The sequence below is a fragment of the Pongo abelii genome, chromosome 16, assembly GCF_028885655.2.
Source record: "Pongo abelii isolate AG06213 chromosome 16, NHGRI_mPonAbe1-v2.0_pri, whole genome shotgun sequence".
In the NCBI taxonomy this organism is placed as follows: domain Eukaryota; kingdom Metazoa; phylum Chordata; class Mammalia; order Primates; family Hominidae; genus Pongo; species Pongo abelii.
Genome location: NC_072001.2, coordinates 77551298 through 77572926, shown reverse-complemented (window position 1 = coordinate 77572926; position 21629 = coordinate 77551298). Strand labels below are relative to the sequence as shown.

Here is a 21629-nt window from a genome sequence, read left to right as displayed (position 1 = left end):
CCGCATCACGTCCTGTGATACCAACTCAGGGGGAAACCCCAGGTGTGGACACAGGGGAGGAGGCCTATGGGCAATGGAGACTTGAGAAGATCCAGGGCCAGGTTTGCAGGGTCTGGCTCAATCATAGCTATTTCTTCACCTTTTTCCTCCTCCTTCCCCCTCTTCTAATTCCTCTCATCCCTCACGTCACTGAGAACCCAGGGAAGAACCTCTCAGAAATCCCACTGGATGCCACTTGAAAGGCGACTGGGCATCAGCCCTCCAGACAGCTCAGTAGTCAGATGACCCAAGGTCACCCTGGGAGACCCAGGTTAGAACTCGGTGGAGGCTAGGATCCAGCTACAGGATGTGGGGTACGAGGTGGGGGCTGGGGGGCTGGAGTCAGCCATGAGGTCAGGAACAACAGCAATCCTAATGTCTGATGCTCATTGAGAATTCAGTGTTCCAGGCCTTCTTCTAAGCTTTTTGTGTGCCCTCCCTCAGGCCTCTCATCAGACCTGCGTGGACAGGTACTATTATCCCCGTTCTACCAATGCAGAAACCAAGGCCCAGAGAGGTGAGTAACTTGCTCAGTTACAAGACTGATGAGTGATAGAGCCAGGGTCTGAAATCCAGGCCTGCAGGGACTTGAGTCTGTGTTCTGAAGAGCCGTGCAATTCTGCCATGAGGCCTCCATACATGGACACTTCACAATACGCTGAGAAGCGATAAAAGCAGGCTGCAAAAAGGAATGATCAGTGCAATCCCTAACCGAGAGAAAAATTCATGCCTGCCCATGTGCGTATATATATATATATATGAAAATTAATAGGCTATATTTATATGCATTTGTTTTATAAGCAGAAATTCCCTACTGTTATTTACAAAGTTTCACAAAGGGAGTTTCTTAAATCTGAACAGCACAAAATAGAAAAGGATCGTGCAGTGGCACCATCATAGCTCACTGCAACCTCGATGTGAAGCCAGAGAGGTCTGGATGGAGGAACAGCAGGTGGGAGCTGGGATGGGGGAGGAAATGGGCATGGGGAAGTGAGTTTGCTCCTGAGTTTGCTGAGCCCTCGTGGCTGTGGGCTTCCTGAAGTTGTGGGAGGCTGTGTACATACGAGTGGGGACTTACACCTCCGGGAAGCAGAGCTCGGCTCCCAGCTCCCACCTGGGCCTCATGCTGACTGTGGATATGGCCTGCCTTCTCAGCCACTGCCTCCCACCTGCTGCATGGCAGGCCATGGCTTTGAGAGCAGGGGTCTACTGGCAGCAGGGGCCCACCAGACACCACTTGTCACCTGCCACTGTCTAGCCTTCTGGCTAGGCTCCCTCTAATTGCACCAGTGCCAGGTCCATCTCCCCAGCACTTGCCCCTGTTGAGTTCCAGGTCTTGGCTCCTCCAGATCTGCCCATCTGGTGTCCTCGGACAGCATTGTTAATGGAGAGACTCTGTCTAGAGACCACACACACACAGGGCTTTGCAGTCAGGCCCAGATCAGCAGGCCAGCTTGGCCACTCACATGCAGTGTGAGTTCAGCCAGGCCCCTTCACCTTTCTGAGCCTCAGAGTCCTCACACAGAGATGCCTGGTGTTGCTGTGAGGCTCAGAGTTGGTGCGTGAAGCCCCTGCCCAGGCAGGTATAATTTGGAGGCCGCGGCTCTCCTCCACACCCATTTCTATTCTAATCACTGCTTTAATCAACAGGTCAGACTCCTTCCTCTTCCTCCTTGCTGCCCCCAGAGCTCCCAGGCCCCTCCTTTGCTGTGCTCTAAATCTTCAATTTACAGCAGCCCGTTACTGATGGGGGACTGACCAAAGGAAGCACATGATATTTTGGCAAAGGAAATTTGGCCCCTTCTTTCTTTGCCCAGCCTGGTTCAAGCTCTTAGCATGTCTGCCCTGGACAATTACAGCAGCATCCAATACAGTGCGTGTTGGCTTCCAGCAAAACACGCACACACACATCCAGGAAAATGCATGCAGGGTTGCTCACTGCAGCACAGCTTGTGGTCTTATATGAGGACATGCTCAGTCTCTGGACCACAGGCCGTGGTCACAAAGGATGACCTAGATTTTATTATACTGACACACAGAGATGGCCACGCTCTATTGTGAAAGGAAAGTGCATGTGGCAAATTAATATGATCCTGTCCATAACTGGGTTGTGAGCGTGCTCATAGAGTGAGTCCTGGGGGAAGGGGCTGCCAGCTCCTCGGCCCAACCCATGGGTCTGATCACCCACTCTTCTCATTCAGAGGGTCATCTTTTCTAAGACGCTCCTGTTTTCCAGCTCAGCTGTTTTGGGGCATAAGCAGAGCTCTGTTATTTTTATTTTTGTTTCGTGACGGAGTCTCACTCCATCACCCAGGCTGGAGTGCAGTGGCACAATCTTGGCTCACTGCAACCTCTGCCTCCCAGGTTCAAGCCATTCTCTGGCCTCAGCCTCCCAAGTAGCTGGGACTACAGGCACGCACCACCACGCCCAGCTAATTTGTGTCTTTTTACTAGAGATGGGTGGGGTTTCACCATGTTGGCCAGGCTAGTCTCGAACTCCTGACCTCAGGTAATCTGCCTGTCTCAGCCTCCCAAAATGCTGGGATTACAGGCATGAGCCACCGCACCTGGCCCAGAGCTCTGTTATTAACACCCTGCTTTGACAGACAAAGAAAGCTGGGGCCTGGAGCGAGGAAGGAGATGGAGGGAGAGCATGGCTTCTGGTGAGGCCACGTCCCTGTCTCAGTCAGACAGTCCCTGCTGGACTCCACTCCTCGGAGACTAGTCCTGTAGGCCTCCACAGGTGCCTATCCCCCTCCTCCATTGAGCCTGGCTGCTCTCTGAGAGAGAGGGCTCCTCCAGGGCATGGAGAGGGATCTCAGCCCTGGTTTACTCCTCAGTCTGTATCTTCTCTTCCCTCTACATCTGTGGGAACCTGAAGGACCTGCTTTCCCTCTTCAGCTTCCCCCACCCGCACAGCAGGGACCTTGAGCAGCACAGCTGGTCTGGGAGGACACTGCCTGCAGATGAGCGGCCCTGACCGCTCCCCACAGCGTGGAGCTGGGCCTCCCCAACCCCCAGGGCCATGCTCTGCGTCACAGCCCAGCCTTGAGAACAGGAAGGACACCATGGCCCAGATTCCTGTTGTGGTCCTGCTACCTCCCCTGCTCCAATCCCTCCCCTCCAGCCCCCTCCCCACTTTCCAGTCTGCTGGGGGAGGGTCAGGCATCAGCCATTTCCCTGTCTTGTCTCTAGGCTGAACCTCCTCTAGAAGGACCGACTCCAAAGCCATTGTGCCTAACCCTAGTGCCCACTGCATTCTCCTCACCCACTGACACTGCGCTTTCCCCAACCAAGACCCAGCTCTCAGATCCTGCCCAGGTGAGAAATGTCAGGTGTCCCTGGGTTTGAATTGCCCCACTGCTACTGAGAGTTGGTGGCCTTTGCTGCACTGACACCTTCGCTTTGGCTCTGGAAGGGCGGCTGTTCTCTGAGCCTCAGCGTCCTCATCCGTGGAATGGGAAAATCACCCCACCTCAAGGGGGGTTGCTGTGGAGAGAGAGGGGGCATGCACAGCGCCAGCCCAAGCTCTGGCACCCAGGGTGCCTGGCAACAGCATCTCCCTTTCCTCCACCACCTTCTGAGTGCTTTCTTGTCTTCCAAGATGGAGTCTCACTCTGTCACCCAGGCTAGAGTGCAGTGGCATGATCATAGCTCACTGCAACCTCGAACTTCTGGGCTCAAGTGGTCCTCCTGACTCTCAGCCTCCCAAGTAGCTGGGACTACAGGTGTGTGCCACCATGCCTGGCTAATTTTTAAATTTTTTGTAAAGATGGGGCCTTGCTATGTTGCCCAGGCTGGTCTTAAATTCCTGGTCTCAAGTGATCCTCCTACCTTGGCCTCCCAAAGTGCTGGGATTATAGGTGGGAGTCACTCTGCCTGCCCCTGCACTTTTAGTGGTTCTTATTATAACCCTGGGCAGTGGGCACAGAAGATACGATGATGTGACTACTTCCATTTTATAGAAACTGAGGAGCAGTTTCCACGAAGGAGGAGGAATGGTGATTGTCTTTGTTTTTATGCTAGGAGTGGGGAGAAGGAGGAGCTGGGTTAGGGAGGGTGTGTTGGGGGTAAGGTACCTGCAGGTCCTTGGGTGCAGGAGGCCTAAAGAGGGTAATGCTTTACACTTACACCCCCGCAAAAATAAGAAGTGCTTCTGGCAGAATCTGAGGCACTGCATCCAATGATACCTGTGGCTACTTAGGGTCCTTATAAACTCATTGTAAAATGGGGAAGCTGAGATTGGAAGTAGTGTTCCCAAGGTCATAGAGACTCAGTGTAAAGGCTGCACTGGAAGCAGCACAGTCACCAGCAGCTGCTAAAGGCCATGTCCACACTGGGGCCATGGAGCCCAGTCCAGCCCAGACCATCCCTGCTTGTGATGGTCTCCCATCTACACCAAGGAGATGGCAGTGACATCTGTGACAGAGGAGAGCTTACAGGAGGCTCTTTTCCTAGCCCCAGGTCTAGGAAGCCTTCCTGGAGGTGGTGATAACCTGAGCTGACTCTAGGAGGGTGAGCAGGTGTTACCCGGGGCAGGGGAGAGGGCTCTCGGCAGAGGAGACACTGTGGCAAAGGCGGGGAGGAGGCAGAATGTACGATCAGGAACAAAGCCGGCGACTTCCTGGAGGGCAGAGGGCGGGTTGGGAAGTGAGTAGGGGTGCGGCCAATCTCGGGAGCTTGGTTTCCATCCTGCAGGCCACTGAAGGGCCTAAGCTGGAGGGGGGTCGTGGCAAGACCCCTCAGGCCACTCATGATGGACAGAGAAATGAATGGAGGCCCAGAGCAGGAAGCCAGGGACCCTTGCTGGGTGGAGGCAGACCAAGGAGGACTCAGCATGACAGAGTGAAGTGAACAACGAAGAGGAGGGTTGGGGATGGCGGGGCAGGAGGTTGGTGGGGGGGCTAGGGTCTTTGGGTGGAGGAGGTGCATGCCTGCAGTGTGGAGAAGGAGGAGGAGGTGGGGGAGGAGGGGGAGGATTGGGAGGAGTCTGGGGCCTTTTGGTAGAGGTGGACGCCTGGAGTGGGAAGGAGGAAGCGGGGAGAAGGAGGAGGTGGGGGACGAGGAGAGGAAGAGCTGGGGTCTTTAGGGGGAGGAGGTGCAGGTCTGCAGTGGGAAGGAGGGGGAGCTGGGTTGGGGGAGGAGCGTGTTAGGGGTGAGGTACCTGCAGGGCCTCAGGGGCAGGAGGCCAGCAGTGGCTAATGGTGATCAAGTCTGGAGTGAATCCTGGTGGGAGACAGGTGGCAGGACAGCCCTGGTTCCATTGGAGACTTGGGAAGGGAGCAGATTTTCAGTGTCTGGGAAGTGTGGAGTGAGGAGGGGGTTCAAGGACAAGGGGTGGTAGGAGAGGAGCTCTCAGAACTAGGGCAACTGCCAGAGAGGTAGGGGGAAAAGCGGCAAGAGCAGGCTGGCAAGAGGGCTTCAAAAGGAGGACAACCACCTTCTGCTTGAGTCTTGCGGCTTAGATGATGGAGATGAACCCGCCGCTAGAGATGGTCTGAATGGGACACAAAGCAAAACTCACCTTCATAAAAACATTAAAGAACTGGCGGGCGAGTGAGGAATTATGGGGCAGAGATAGGGGTAGGTGGAGACCCACACAGCGGGATACTTCAGAGCAATGAGAAGAAACCATGGTGTGGGTGAACCTCACATACATCAAGGTGAGCAAAAGAGCCGTGTGCAAAGCAATGCGTATGTCATGGTGCCCTCTCCATGAAGGTAAAAATAGAAAATTTAGGCCAGAGTGATTCAAGAGGCATGCTCAGGTAGCGACAGCATAAAGAAGCAAAGCAGGTCAGGCACAGTGGCTCACACTTTTTTTTTTTTTTTTTTTTTTTTTTTTTTTTTTTTTTTGAGATGGAGTCTCTCTATCGCCTAGGCTGGAGTGCAGTGGTGCGATCTTGGCTCACTGTAACCGCCTCCCGGGTTCAGGCAATTCTCCTGCCTCAGCCTCCTGAGTAGCTGGGATTACAGGCGCCTGCCACTACGCCGGGCTAACTTTTTTTGTATTTTTAGTAGAGACGGGGTTTCACCATGTTGGTCAGGCTAGTCTCGAACTCCTGACCTCATGATCCGCCCACCTCGGCCTCCCAAAGTGCTGGGATTACAGGCGTGAGCCACCGGGCTGGCTTAACCCTTTAATCCCAGCACTTTGGGAGGCTGAGGCGGGCAGGTCACTTGAGGTCAGAAGTTTGAGACCAGCCTAACATGGTGAAACCCCGTTACTACACAAAAACCCAAAAATTAGCCGGGCGTGGTGGCGGGTGCCTGTAATCCCAGCTACTTGGCAGGCTGAGGCCTGAGAATCACTTGAACCCGGGAGGCGGAGGTTGCAGTGAGCCGAGATTATGCCACTGCACTCCAGCCTGGGTGACAGAGCAAGACTCTGTCCCAAAAATAAAAAAATAAATAAAAAATAAAAAAATAAAGAAGCAAAGCAAGGACAGAAAGCTGGCAGAGTGATTACATCCAGGAGAGGAGGGGTGTGGCTGGGAGGGGCATCAGGGGCGTGAGGATGCTGGTGATGCTGTTTCCTGACCTGGGTGGTGGTTTCATGGACATTTGCTATATAATCATTTATAATAATTATGTTCTATATGTTCAATGCAATTTTTCTTAAATTGTGAAATGGGTTACATTTCACAATTTAAAAGAGTTTTGGAAAAAGGGGAGAAGGCTCAGCAGTTTCCAGATCTGCAGAGGGAGCCTCCTGGTGTGGCCTGGAGGAAGAGACCTTGGCCAGTGCTCTGAATGCTGGGTGCTGTGGGTAAGGTCTGAGGGGACAGTGAGGTTGAGAAGGGTCAAAGATAGCTAGGAACACAGGGTCAAGGAGAGGCATAGTGGTGGAGAGAGAGGATTTCCTGGAGAATTAGAAGGTAAGAGGGAGGGATGCATAGGGGAGGTATGGGCTAGAGCAGGGGTAGGAGTGGGGAGGGGCTTCACTCTCCCAGGGAAGGAGGCCTGAGACAGGTTGCTGGGTCTGAGGCAGTGTGGGTGGCAGTCTGGCTGGTGTTGAAGTGGGTGCAGAGGGTGGGTTTGCTGGCCCAGGCACACACCCTCTCCTTTGTCCCCTTCCTTGGGCAGCCACCTAATCTCAGGGTTCCCCGGATCCCCAGGATCCATCGCTGGCAGGCCCAGGCCATCTGCATGTGGTTTGCCTTTGCAGTCGGCAGAGGGCAGCCGCCTCCCACAGACACCCAGCTTCAGCCTGTGGTGGGATGAGGCCAACCTGAGTGGCCTGCAGCTCATATTGTGGGGAAGGTGTGTGCGGGGCTGTCTCTCTCCCCAGTTCCAGGAGCACATGTCCTTCCTCCAGGCGGTCCAGCCAGCCTTCCAAGACCTCTAGCCCTGGAATCCCCATCTCAGAAGTTCTGATATTGGGACCAGAGAGGTGCAGAGATTTGCTTGAAATTACTCAGTGAATCTTGAATCTGGGGCCCCTATCCTGGGTTAGCTCCAGGGAAGATGTTGGGGCTGAGTGGTGAGGACAGGGGCTTGGGATGAGACCCATCTTGCAGTAACCCCAATTCTTCCCTGCTAGCTGCTAATTTCTTGCTGCCCTGAGACTGTGAGGAAGCCCAAACTAAGTATATAGGAGAGGGCAAGGCCCACCCAGCCCTGGCTGCTCCCGCCCCTGCCTGTAGGTTGTCCCAGCTGAGGACTCAGACCTGCTGTGCCGTGGCTGAGTTCCTGACCCACAAAGCTATGAGATGTGATACTAAAAGAAAAAAATATCGTTTTAAATGATAACATTTTGGGGTAGTTTGTTATTGCAGTAGGTAACTGGAACATCCTCTCTGGCCTCCAGACCCCTCCAACAGCTCCCACTGGCCCTCATGGTAAATTTCCAACTTTGAATTTCCACCTCTCCCAGCACAGCTAGACCCCCTTTCAGAATTTAGCCCTGGGCACTCCACCCATGGGCCCAGCCTTCTGGGCCCCTATCTTCAAAGCCTTCCCTACCTCTGCCCAGAAGCCGTTTCTCACCCACACAAGCCTGGCACTCCCCATCTGCCAAGGGCCACCCACATGCTTCCCCCTTCAGCTCCTGAAGACCTTGATGGCAGGGAAGGGCCTCCCTGCCTCCCTGCCTCCCTGCCTCCCTGCCTCCCTGCCTCCCTGCCTCCCTGACTTACTCAGGCAAATCCTTTGACCCAGACCCTGCTCCTGCCAGATTTGCCAAACAGAACTTCTGCAGGTGTCCTTTGAATGTCAAAGAGGCCTCTCTTGGCTAATCTAAATTTCCCAATACTTTTAAAGGGAATTAACCACATTTCTTGGCCCGGTGCGGTGGTTCACGCCTGTAATCCCAGCACTTTGGGAGCTGAGGGGGGCGGATCACTCGAGGTCAGGAGTTCAAGACCAGCCTGGCCAACATAGTGAAACCCCCTCTCTACTAAAAAGACAAAAAGTACGCCGGGCACAGTGGCTCATGCCTGTAATCTCAGCACTTTGGGAGGCCAAGGGAGGCGGATCACCTGAGGTCAGGAGTTTGAGACCAGCCTGGCCAACATGGTGAAACTCCATCTCTACTAAAAATACAAAAATTAGCCAGGCATGGTGGTGGGTGCCTGTAATCCCAGCTACTCGGGAGGATGAGGTGGGAGAATCGCTTGAACTGGGGGGGTGGGCGGGGGTGGGGCTGAGGTTGCAGTGAGCCGAGATCGTGCCACTGAACTCCAGCCTGGGAAACAGAGCAAGACTCCATCTCAAAAATAAATAAATAAAATAAGATAAAAAAATAAAGCGAATTAACCACATTTCTTTAAAATACAATGGAAAATTCAGCTTGCAAATTGATGCTAGCCTCCTCCAGTTCCAGAGACCAGGGAGCAAAAGCCCAGTTCTGAGGGGCCGTCTCAGGGACAAGTCGGGGAGGATGGAGGTTGTGCCTGAAAATTTGCTGAAAGGGACTAGTGTTTTCCCAGGGGTCAGGGCTCACCATGGCTAAGAAGTCCCCTTACTCCCAGAAACACACGGGCCAATGCCACTGGGTCCCTGGCCTCTCAGTTCTTTGCCACTGCCCACCCAGCCAAGCTCCCTTCCCACCCACTGAAGGACAATAGAACCCACTGGCCACGAGAACAAGCTTCTTTCTTTCCCGCCATTCACTTTGGAACCTCATCACCACCAGAGGGCAGGAGAGGGAGGACTGAGAGCCTCATTGGCCGGGCGGGATATCGAAGCGGCAAGACCATAGCCCAGTGGGAGAGGCTGCGCTCCTGAGACACAGAGGGCAGGGTTAGGGAGGTGAGGGCAGGGTGGTCTGTGCAATGGGGCATTGCCCTGGGGGTGGGAGCCTGGAGGAGGCAACGGCACTGGTGGGTCCCCTTCTCCACCTGTCACCACCCCAGGGTGGCCCCAGCTTCCCAAGCCCCATTCTGGACTCTGGCATATATCTCCCTTCTACCTCCTTTGTACCCCTAAGCTCAGTTCTGTTGGGGGTGGGGAGACCCCTGCACTCAGAGAGTTCCCAGTGGGAGGGAGGCCTTGTGTGGGACATGGCTCACACCCTAGGAGTGCAAGTCAAGGCCAGGGGTGGGGTCGGGGAGAGGATCCTGCAGGGGAGGGGTGGAGCTGGGCCTTTGAGGTGCAGGTGAGATTTGACTGGATTGGGTGGGACTTGAGAGGTGGGGAACACTGAGGGAAGGTGTGGAGGCCCATGTGGGCTGGGCTCTTTGGAGGCAGCAAAGTACACTGATCTGTCTGGCTAGAGAGCTGGAGCAGGCCCACCTGTTTGCACCAGCCAGGCCCGGAAGCTCTGCTTCTGAACAGAGCGCAGTGGGGAGTCACAGGAGTTTCTAGAACCAGGGCCCTGCTCACCCCAGGTCTCTGCTCCTGGTTCCCCTCGAATGTCATCTGGGCCTCCCAACCACAACAAATCTGTGCAAATTGCTGTTTAAAACAGATTCCCTGCTCCACAGAAGCTGCCCTCCCAGGGAGGGGAGGCAGTTGCTTCTTTGTTCAGCCCAAGGTTATGGCAAAGAAACAAAAGGAGTGAATTTTCCCTTTCTTCTGTTCTTTCTTTCCCTTCCTGCTGCAGCAGAGATGGTGCCTAGAAAGCTTTTGTGCTTGGCTTGGTGAAGCTTGGAGGGGTGGCAGGGCCTTGGCCGGCAGCTGACCTCAGCCCCTGTCTAATTGGCCCCTGCAGGAGCCAGGTGCTAATTGGGCCTGGCCGGGACAATGGAGACCGGCTGGGCTGGTGTGGGGGCGGGGCTTCCTGGAAGATGCTGGCTTCCCATTCCTACTTCCCCTCTTAGGCTTTTCTGAACCCTGTCCTACCCTCAAGGCTCCATTCTGGGCCCTCCTCCTCCAGGAAGACCCCCGGGCTATCCCAAGACAGGCCATCAGTCACTACTCCTTGGGTACTGGGACAGAGTCCAGCCTCTGCTGACAGCAGATTGGGGCCAGTCCTTGCTCTCAGCCCAGGGAAGTACAGGGCTGGGCATTCAGCGGGTGTTGAGGGGCAGACCCCAGTCCTGGTCTCAGGCCCTGTTCACTCCTCCACAAAGAACCCTTCCCCACTGGTCACCTCCTGCCAGAATCCTCCCTGGTTAGAACTTTGCTGCCTCAGGAATGCCCCACAGGGGGTGGGGGAAGAGCCCTGGCTGGAACCCAGAACCTTGGGTTCTGATCCAGCCTCTGCCCACAGCTGTTGAACGACCTGAGGCGAGGCCCTTGCCCACTCTGTGCCTGCTCATCTGCACCCTGTGGGGAATGATCCTTGTTGGGGTTGTCCTCTGGGATTCTTGCCAAAGGGGAAGAAGAAATGCTTTGGCAACTGGGGCCCAAACCAGAAAGGTTAGCACTTACTGGGGCAGCCCCAGCCCCTGGTCTGAGCTGCTGCTTCCACTGGATGCACCATCTGCCACACCCACTCCTCCTCATAGCTTGGCACCACACATGCACTACCAGCAAGCCTTCCCAGGCTAGCCCAGGCTCAGCCACTTTCTAGGATCCGAGGCTGGACCTCCAAGACACCAGCGGTAGGGCCCAGACTAGCAGGAGGCAATAGTCACTTTAAGGGATTTTCCCAGAAGCCCTTCTGTCCTCCCTCTCTGGGTTACTATGTGGGCTCAGGTGGCTTAGGCTGGAGCTGGGGGCCCTGCAAAAGATTCCTGTGACCACGGGCATCTAAGGGCCAAAGCCCTGGTCCTCTCCACCGTGCCTCCCACTTAAGAGGCTCTGGGAACACCTCTACTGGTTGCTGGGCAACACACCCCAACACACCTGCTGCTAGGCAAGCCAACCCATCCTCCCAGAACTAGTGGGTGAGGGGGCGACTTACAGAGACGCTGTCAACGAGGCCTGGGGCAGCCTTGGGGGCTGGAGGGGATGGGGGCCCTGGCTCCCCCATCTTTACTGCTAGCAGTCCTGTTCCCCAGGATGGGTCCCCAGGGACTGTTGCTACAACAAGTGCCTGCCTGGTGACCAAGCCCAGCCCTGAGCTGGAAGCAGGCAGGCCCATGGGGCCACTTCCCCTTTGTTCCAGGGTGGGGGGTGTCTGGGTGGGGTGGCTGAAATCATGCAAGGTTCACTCCTTGGCCATAGAATTGTACGGAGACAGCAGGGCCGGGGAGGGCTGTGGGGCCCTTCAGGGCTCCGGCCTTCTGACTCCCCTGGGCCAGGCTGAGAATCCCTCCTCCCTCACCTGCCCTTGGCTACACCTTGGTTCCTGCCTCCCCCTCAACTCCCCCCTCTCTTCTCCACTTTCTCTGCCTCCTGGTTACTCCCATACCCCATCTCCCTTTTCTCTCCCACTGAGCCTCACCCTCTGTCCCTGAGTCTCCTCCTCCCCCTCCCCCTTAGTCTCTCTGCTCCCCGATTCCCCCTTGTCCCCTCAGGAGTCCTCCCACCCCGCAGCAGCACAAGCTGGGCTCACTCTCCTCCCTGCAGCTGCAGTGTGGCTTAGGGCCCCACGCCTGGCCCCTGGGGACCTCCCCTGTCTGCTTTCCTGATGCTCTGGACAAATTCCTTTCTCTTTAGTTCAGCAGAGGCATGGGTGGATCTTTTTGAAAGAAACTCACTGGGAAGCAAAGAAAAAACAAACCCAAACAAGCCAGCCCGCCACCTAGAAACGGCCCTGGTCACAAAGGCAGAACATCTGATATAACTGGCTTCAGCCTGGGTTGTAGAGACCCCCTCCTGGGGCATGGAGGGGCCTGCCTGCCTTTCCGCAGCTGAACTGGGTTCAGCCTGTCTGTCCCAGACAAGCTTGGTCCCAAAGCCTTTCATGATAGGGCCCTCCACCTGGACCTAGCAAGATGCTGACCAGCATTGGGACTTCATAAATATTTGTTTACTTGTTTAACGAATGAATGGATGACTGACAGTGTTCTTTGGGGCCTCAATGGTGGCACAATAATAATCCCTGACTGGACAAGCCAAGACAGTCACCTCTACCCATTTCAAAATCTCCACCCCTGCTGCTGGGTGCCCAGCTCAGCACTCTACACAGGGTTGGGGGCCTCTGGCCTCTGTCAGTGTTGCGGGGGGGCCCTTCCTCTTCTCATTTGCAGGCCTCATGTTTCATTTACTCTTTTTCTTTTTTCCTTTTTTTTTTTTTTTTTTTTTTGAGACAGAGTCTCGCTCTGTCTCTTGCTCTGTCTCCCAGGCTGGAGTACAGTGGGGCAATCTTGGCTCACTGCAAGCTCCACCTCCCGGGTTCACACCATTCTCCTGCCTCAGCCTCCCAAGTAGCTGGGACTACAGGCGCCTGCCACCACGCCTGGCTAATTTTTTGTATTTTTTTAGTAGAGATGGGGTTTCACCGTGTTAGCCAGGATGCTCTCGATCTCCTGACCTCGTGATCCACCTGCCTCAGCCTCCCAAAATGCTGGGATTACAGGCATGAGCCACCGCACCCGGCCCACTCCACTTTTTCTTAATGGGGACACTTCCTCTGAACAATAGGGACAAGCAGGGGAGTGGCACAAGACAATCCTCATACTCCTATTAGTTCTTATTTGAGTGGGCCTGGTGAAGTGGAAAGATAGTGGGCTCTGTTACTAAGCAGCTGTGTGACTTTGGACAGGTCACTTAACCTCTCTGAGCCTGTTTTCTCCTCTGTAAAATGGAGTGCATCACTGTGCCCATCTCATAACGCTGTTGGGGATTAAATGAGGCTGTGAGTGTACAGCTCCGAGCAGCGTCTGGCATTTAAGAGTGGCTCCAGAAATATTACTCCCTCCTCTGTGCGACTCTCATGAGGGGCTCTGGAGGGTCTAGCACCCCTCCAGGTAAATGAAAGGGAGGCCCGTGGTGGAGTCGCCCATCCTCCCTGGATGGCACCAGTCACTGGCTGGCACCGAGATGTGGGCCTTAGATCTTCCTGCTCCTGCCCCTCAGCCTCCCCACCAGGGAAATGGGTGTGTGCCCCCTGCTATCCCCAAGATCCTGGGGCAAGAAGCCTCCCAGACCAGGCTTCACCACCCCTCCATGCAAGGGGCCCTGTCCTCCCCTGCCTGCTGTGCGCCAATCGATTGAGTCTGCTCCCATCCTCGGGCGTGCCATGAATTTTTCATCAAAAGCCTGTAGACTTTGGGAAACGCACAATTAGAAGCCCCATCAATAATGTACTACGCAGAGGCATGCACTGAGCTCAGCCGGGCCCCAGACATGGCAGTCTTCCAGCCCTGCTCTGGCGGGAGGCTGGAGGGGCGCCCGAGTGGACCCGCAGGGACCCATCACCGGACATAGAACAAGTGTGGGCTGCTGAGAGGGAGGGAAGCCGCACCCTTGAGGGACTTGAGCCTGCCCCTTGAAGCCAGCGAGGCCCCAGGGGCTCCCGCCTGGTCTCAGGCATTTCATCTATAAAACCGGTGCTAAAGAGCCCCCACCCCCTGTCCCTTGCCCACCCCTTATCACTGGGTGAGACACACAAGACAATTACTATGTGAAGACTAGGGCAGGGCTCTCTGGGGAGCTAAGGGATGTCCTCCTTCAGGGGGTCCCAGGAAACAGGGCAGGTGCCTGGCTGGGGTGGGGAGGGAGAGGAGGGCAGTACAGAGATGCCTGGTGGCATTGGGGCTTTATTCACACTTTCTTCCCCCAGCTTGGCGGTCAAGGTCCCTGTGGTCCTGCTCCTGTCCCCCTCCCCCTCCACACTTAATAGTGCAGCTCCCCTTGGACCAGCCATTCCCGCACCAGCCACTTCCTGCAGCCTCAGAACCTCTGGGGGAACAAACAGGTTCAGTGCATCCGGCCTCTGGGCCTTTGCTCAAGCAGTTCCCCCACCTACAGGATGGAGTCGCCTTCCCCCATCTCTGCAGATCCATTCTGCAAAGCCCACCTCCTAACAAAAGGCTTTCCTACTCTTCTTGGCTTCCTTTCTGAATTTCTAGAGCCTGCACCAGGCAGGTAACAAGAGCTCACCACAGGCTGGGCACTGTTCTAACTGCCTTAAATAGATTGGCCTAACTTCACCACCAGTCACCTGATGAAGTAGCCTTCTCCATGTCCATTCCACCGAGGAGGAGAGTGAGGCATGAGGAGGCTAGGGAAGTTGTTGGAGTGGGTGAGCTGCTCCCACAGTCTTCACCACCACTCCGGACCCTGGGGCTGGCTCTCCTGTCCTCAACTGGCCTTGGCCTTGGAGTCCGCAAGGGCAGGGCTCATGCTTCATCACTCACAAGGGCTGGGATCTCCCTATTGCAGGGCCAGAGGCTCAGCTGAACTCAGGGTGGCGCACGCAGGATGTTGATAGCCATGCTTAGCTGCTGGCAGGAGAGGCCTCCCCGCAACTTGAGTTTGAAGCTGGCCTAGCCAGAAGGTCCAGATGCCTCCCTGGTCCCCTGCAACGGCCTCCACTGAGCCCACATCCTATCTCCTGGAGTCGCACGGCTGCTCTGCTCCCCCTACCCCTGCTGGCTCCAGGTCTGGCTCATACATTCTGAGGCTGTCATGAACGCCCTCACTGCCCGCAATAAAACCACTGCATCAGACACATGGGGGTGGGGGATGGGAGGCTCCTGGGGCTGAGGTGGTTTTTGCCGTTGCTTCTGGCAGGCTGTCAGACTTCTCTGGGCCCTGCCTGGCTGCGGCAGAGGGCTCGTTGGCACCTGGGGTTCTGTGCCCCTGCACATGGGCCGTGTGAGAGCAGAGATGCCAGCTCCCGGAGGCAGGACATGTGCTGAGGGAACACAGCCCTCCATTTCCATTTCTAAAACTCTCTTCTGGCAGGAATGCTGCTGAGCCTGAAATACACATGGAACTGTACCCCTTCCTAACCCCCAAATCCCCACCCCAGGTGCTCCACCACAGCTTGGAGCTGTCTGCAGGAAAGGGCTCGTCATGATGCCAGTGATGTTCACAGAGGGGCCCTGGGATGTGTCCAGATTAGGGGGCTGGCAGGGGGAGGGTGGGAAGGGAGCTTGGTTAAAGCCCCCTGCTCTGTGCCCCCCACCCCCGAAGTGTGTGTTTGCATTTTGTCCTAACTGAATCCACTGTCTGCCTTGAGGTCGCCATGACCCTATAAGTGGGCAGCCAGGGTGGCAAGAGTGTGTCTCCTTCCATCTCTAGGGGAAGGGGTGAGCACTGCCTTTCCCCCACGCAGGCCAAGGACTGAGGTCCTCCCAGTTCAGGATACACTCTTTGGCAGGCCCTGTGGTGGGCGCTGGAGACACAGATGTGGCCAAGGCTTGGGGTCTCTGTCCCCAAGGAGCTTGTATTCTAGTTGATGTGACAGCAGGCAGTGTGGCATAATAAATCAGTATGGCAAATGCAACAGCGGGAGAGCCCCTCAGCCAGCCCCCTCCTCACCCTGGGGTGCAGGCAGGGGTGTATTGGAGGGCATGTCAGAGCAGGAGATGGATTTTGAAGGATGAGTAGGAGTTTGTCAGGTGATACAGGCATAAGGAAGGGACACAGTCCTAGCACAGGGAACAGCAGGAACACAGGTGTGGAGGTGAGCAGCAGCCTGGCACACTGCGGGAGTGCAGACAGGACACACGGCGAGGAGGGGCTGGTAGGAGATGAGACTGGAGCGGCTGCAGGGTTCAGTCACGGGACCTTGGATGCAAGTCTAAGGCCCAGCTGGCAAGCCTGTTATAGGCAGGCAAAGTGGACTGGGCTGGGCCTGTATGCTGGCACCAAGCACGCTTGTGAATTCCCAAAGACCCTTCCAGAATAGGGTCTGGTTGCGTTCTAAAGAAATCCAATGTGCTATGCAGGACCCAGAGCCCAGACAGGGTAAGAAGTTGCCTAGCACTTCTGTGGCAGGGCCAGCTCAGCATTCATAGCCCTCTGGGGTTAGAAATCTGTGCTAGGCAAATCACCTGAGGTCAGGAGTTCGAGACCATCCTGGCCAATATGGCGAAACCCTGTCTTTACTAAAAATATAAAAATTAGCTATGCATGGTGGCGGACACCTGTAATCCCAGATACTTGGGAGGCTGAGGCAGGAGAATCGCTTGAACCCGGGGAGGCGGAGGTTGCGGTGAGCTGAGATCACGCCACTGTACTCCAGCCTGGATGACAGAGCGAGACTCCATCCCAAAAAAAAAAAAAGAAAAGAAAAGAAAAGAAAAGGAAGAAATCTGTGCTGGGGTTGGAAGGGACTGAGAGGCCTTCTGGAAGACCCAGAGAAGAGTAGGCTGGGATGCTGGCTGCCCAAAACCTCGGGATGGGGAGAGAGCCAAGGGAAGGCATCCTTGAGGTGCTGCCTTTTCTCAGTTATCTGGGTGGGCCACCTGCCCTGGCATCCTGGAGCCACCAGGCCATGACCCACCCCACTCTAGGAGCTGTCCAAGCCTTGGCCCCTGTACCACCCTTAACCAATGCTGCTCAAGGGAAATAGAGACCTCCAAGTGGCTTCTCAGCCCCTTCGCACTCTTGTGACTCAAAGATGTCACTGTTCTCGTAACAAGAACCTGCCAAAGCTCAGGCTATGGGAGCCAGAGCGGGGACCAGAACCAACGCCCTGCCTCCCAGCACCTAGAGGTAGCCAGCCTTCCAGGGCATGGTTTGGTTTGGGGTCTGGGGGGCTTCCTCTGGAGGGCTGAGTCCCTGCCTGGTGGGGTCAGACTCAGAGGGGTTTGCTAGGGTCCAGGCCAAGCTTGGCTTAGCAGAAACAGAGGCTGTGGGTGTTGAGGGGGAGATGAAGGAAGATGAAGACTTGGCCTTGCCTTCAGGGGTCCTAGACTGAGGGGGGAGACAGTGTCCCACCCTGAGGAGCCCAGTCTGAGAGGGGAGATGTGAGCCTGCTGAGGAAGCTCCTATATGCATGAGGAGGGTTGCACTGTCACATCTGAGCAGGAGGCAGGACGCACACACTCCTGATAAGGACACATGAAAAGAACAGATGGCGCCAACAAGTGCAAATTAATTGAGCGAAGCCTGTGTACATAGGCGCTGTGAACAGGCAGGCTGATGGCTCAGGAGGGGTGGTGCGGGGGCAGGGCAGGGAGCAGGAAGAAGCTGTAACGAGCACTTATCGATGTCTCGCTGGATCTGCAGCCGGTAGCACAATTATTGACAAAGCCTGTCTATAAATCTCCCAGCCATGTCTTCAGAAACCTTAATTACGGGGCCTCATTACCCTTCACACCTCTAGGCACGGGGGACCCTCCTGGGCTGGGGCGGCTGCTGACACTGTGGCTGGCCTGCCACGGACAGGCTGAACCCCTTCAGGGAGATGTGCCTAGCGGGGGTGTCCAAGGGACACAATTCAGGACCACGTGGCTCCGAGGAGCGAGCAGAGGCTCAGCCTCTAGGCAAGGGCAAGGGGGTGAAAGGGACTTTGGAACCAAGGGGAACATAAGCTGGGTTTACATTCTAGTTTTGCCAGTCATTCTGGACTCTGATGAGCACCTTCCCTCTCTGAGCCTCAGTTTTCTCATCTGTACAATGAGGAGACGGCTGTGGTGAAGATTACGTGAGCAAGGTCTGTCTAGTGTTGAGCACAGTGCCTGGCATGTGCTGTGTGAGCAACATCTGTCCCTTTCATCTCTTCTCGGTCACTGTCTGAAGCTACCAAGAAAGAAAAGCGGCCCCTGGTGGCCAGGAGCTGGCGGCCACAGCTGGACCCTGGTGTCATTCACAACATCATACCAGGCCACTCTCTGACCACTCTGTAAAGTGTGTGAACACAGATAAAACACAGTCATTGTCCAAACCACAAAAATGACCAAACTCCCTTTCCTGGCTAATATGAGTGACTGCTGCTTCTTTATTAGTGACCATCATTCCTGCCTTCTAGATGAGAACTCCTATGATACCGACTCTTAGAATGCTGATTCTAAGCCAGCCTCCTGATATCATCTAACCCAGAGCAAAGCCTGTTTCCTCAAATCCTTCCCCAAATCCCCTAACACCAGCTTGAATCTGTGAAGTCCTTTCCAACACACTCTTTCCCAGATGCTCCGCAACTCCCATGGTTGCATCCCCCTTACTACAATGAGTCAATAAACCCACAATAACTCCAACTTTGTTAAACTGCATGTGTGTTCCTGGTTGTCTTCAGCTGGAGGGGTTGAGATCCTGCTATTAGAGCCTCGTCTCTTTAGATGACTGTGCTCTGCAAGCCTGAATCCTAGGCTCTCATTTTCACATTCTTCCCTCTCATTATTTTTGTGAAGCGTGTGCCCACTGTGTCCCATTTGTTGTCCTCACCCAGGCCAGGAGAGAACACACTTGGGTAGGGGGTGTGGAGGGGAGAGATACTGGGGGCACCTGCCACGTCTCTGCCTGGGGGAAGGAGCCCTGTCTGGACATTTGGGGCTCTTGGGGGATCCAAGGAGGCCTAGACCATCTTGAGCCTTGGGAGGGACCGTGGTTAGGGGAAGGGACTAGGGTGATGGGAGCTCAGTGTCACAGGGGAGCAGGAGGTGGGGTGAGACCACCCGTCCTGCCTCCAGGCCTGTGCTACAGGCCCCGTGCGCCCTGTCCAGGCAGATCACATTCCTGCCTCCAGCCCAGGCCACAAGCCTCCTCCCCAGCCCTGTGCTGCGGAAAACCACCTCACTGCTGCCAGGCTCCAGGCCACCCCAGAGCTTCACAAAGTGCTTCAGCCATCAAAACCCCAGTAATCCCTGTGTTCAGCTTTGCCTCTAGAGGCTTGAGCCTCAAGGCAGTTGGTCCTTTCAGAGCCCCCACCTCCCCTGCCTGTCACCCAGCCTCTTTTGGCCTCTGTTCCTCTCACGCCTCACTCTCCCTATCCCTGAGAGTCCCCCATGGGAACCTTCTCTACAGCCTGCTCAGCCTTGCCCACTGCCCAGGTAACGGAAATCCAGGGCCCAGACCTCACAGATGCAGGTGGCAATGAAGGGAGGGGGGCTTCCTGGGGGCAGCACTCCCACTGCTGGTGGGTACCCTCCCTACTGGCTCTCTCAGGATGCCCCCTGACCACCTCAGGCCCCTCAGAGTCAGTCTTAAAATTCAAATTCCGCCCCCCCCCCTTTTTTTTTTTTGAGGTGGAGTCTCCTCTGTCGCCCAGGCTAGAGTGCAGTGGCTTGATCTCGGCTCACTGCAACCTCTGTCTCCTGGGTTCAAGCTATTTTCCTGCTTCAGCCTCTCAAGTAGCTGGGACTACAGGCATGCACCACCACGCTCAACTGATTTTTGTATTTTTAGTAGAAACGAGGTTTCACCATGTTGTTCAGGATGGTCTCAATCTCTTGACCTCGTGATCTGCCCGCCTCGGCATTCCAAAGTGCTGGGATTACAAGCATGAGCCACTGTGCCCAGCCTCAGAATTCAAATTCTGATGAGCCAGACCTTCTGCACCAAGTACATCTCCAGTCCTGCCTCCTAACCATCTTCCCAGAGTTGTTTTTTGTTTTTATTTTGTTTGAGTCAGGTTCTTACTCTGTCATCCGGGCTGGAGTGCAGTGGTGGGAACATGGCTCACTGCCTGCAGCCTCAACCTCTTAGGCTCAAGCAGTTCTCCCACCTCAGTCTCCCAAGTAGCTAGTATTACAGGCACATGTCACCATGCTTGGTTAATTTTAAAAAATTTTTGTGGAGATGGCATCTCGCTATGTTACCTAGGCTGGTCTCAAGCTCCTGGTCTCAAGTGATCCTCCTGCCTCAGCCTCCCAAAGTGCTGGGATTACAGGTGTGAACCACTGCGCCGGCTTCCCTCAGAGTTTTTAAGTTCCCCTCATACTTAAAGTCCAGGCTGTTCTGTTGAGATGGCTGGTGGAGGACTTGGGGGGTCTGGAATGGGTGGGGCACAGATCCATTTGTAGTGGATAGATTCCCTGAGGGAATGGCCAATAGTGGTGTAAGATGCGGGTCTTGGAGGGACCGAGAGAGATGGAATCTTATTCCCAGACCCTCTGCAATCTCCTACACTGTCCTCTTCGCTCCCCACTATGGAAAAACAAGGCGCCAGAAGCTCTTCATGGCTCACAGAGCCGCTCCAGGCACTGTGAGGTTTTCACAGCCAGCCTGGGGGTAAGGGCTAGCGCTGTCCCCCTTTCCCAGCTAAAGAGACTGAGGTTCCTGTAGCTGCTGGCCGGGAGCTGAGTAGAAGGCAAACACGTCTGTGATCCAGACCACCCCTGGTCCACCAAGCTGCTCAGGAAGGGGACTCTATGCACTCAGTGGACACACACTTACTGAGCACCCACTGCAAGCCAGGCACCTGGGGTGGAGGTGGGGCAGAGGTACAAGGTGGAGTGAGCCGGGAACACAGGCCTGGAGCTGGGAGGAGGCACCACTGCCATTGAGCTTGGGTAGAATATTCTGGGTTCAGGTAAAGGCTTGAGGCAGGGGCTTCAGAAGCCCCAGGGCCCATCAGGCTGAGGGACTCCTGTTGCAGGCAAGGGAACTATGTGTGGGTTCAGGGCGGGGGGTAGCATGTCTAGATTTGGGCTTGGGACAGGTCACCTGGTGGCTGTGTCCTAGGAGGAGGGAGGCTGAGGTGGGCAGGAGGGCCCCATCTGGACGGTCAGCTCCCAGATCCTGAGCCAGCTGTCTGAGTGAGCCCACTGGCCCTCCACAGGAGCCCCCCACCCACATACAGGAGAAGGCAGGAGGGTGGGGTCTTCATCTTAGCCTCCACAGGACCCTCCCTACCAGCGTGGCAGCTCCCTACTGAATGGCTCCCTACCCAGCCTGAGGAGGAAGAGTGAGATGTCTCCAGTCCCAAACTAGTCCTCTGAGAGGGTCCAGCTGTCATTGCCCTTCCTGGCCCTTCCAAATCCCTGAGCCCCTCTGCAGCCCAACCCCAGGGTCCACCCTGTGGAGGTGGATTTGCATATCTGAGAGTGAAAAAAATTCTGCTGCAGAGGCTCAGCGCCACCAGAGATGCTGAGCCCCCTTTTGTCTGTTTGAGTAAGAGCTGGCTAAAGGCTGAAGGATAATTAGTCCCCCGTGGGCAACGCTGTCCCCCCTCCTTGAAGATTTAAAGGCACAGCCCACATGCTCAAGCCACTCGGGTCTCAGCCCCTTCCCCCACAGGCCCTCCCCGCCCCCTCGACTCCGCCCTAAGGAGGGGACGGCAGCCGCTGGCAGGAGCCGATGAATGAGCATTTTATCTGATTAAACTGGGAGTGAACTGGCTGGTCTCTATTATCTGCGGACTTGATTGGATATTTAGCACCAAATGTGTGTGTGTGTGTGTGTGTGTGTGTGTGTGTGTCTGC

At 55.5% G+C, this 21629-nt stretch overlaps 1 protein-coding gene across 9 annotated transcripts in view; it reads right to left on the bottom strand.

The window, feature by feature from the left end:
• The window catches only part of CCDC33 (coiled-coil domain containing 33), a 100785-nt gene that overhangs the window by 6098 nt on the left and 73058 nt on the right, over positions 1 to 21629 (bottom strand). The window lies entirely within an intron of this gene.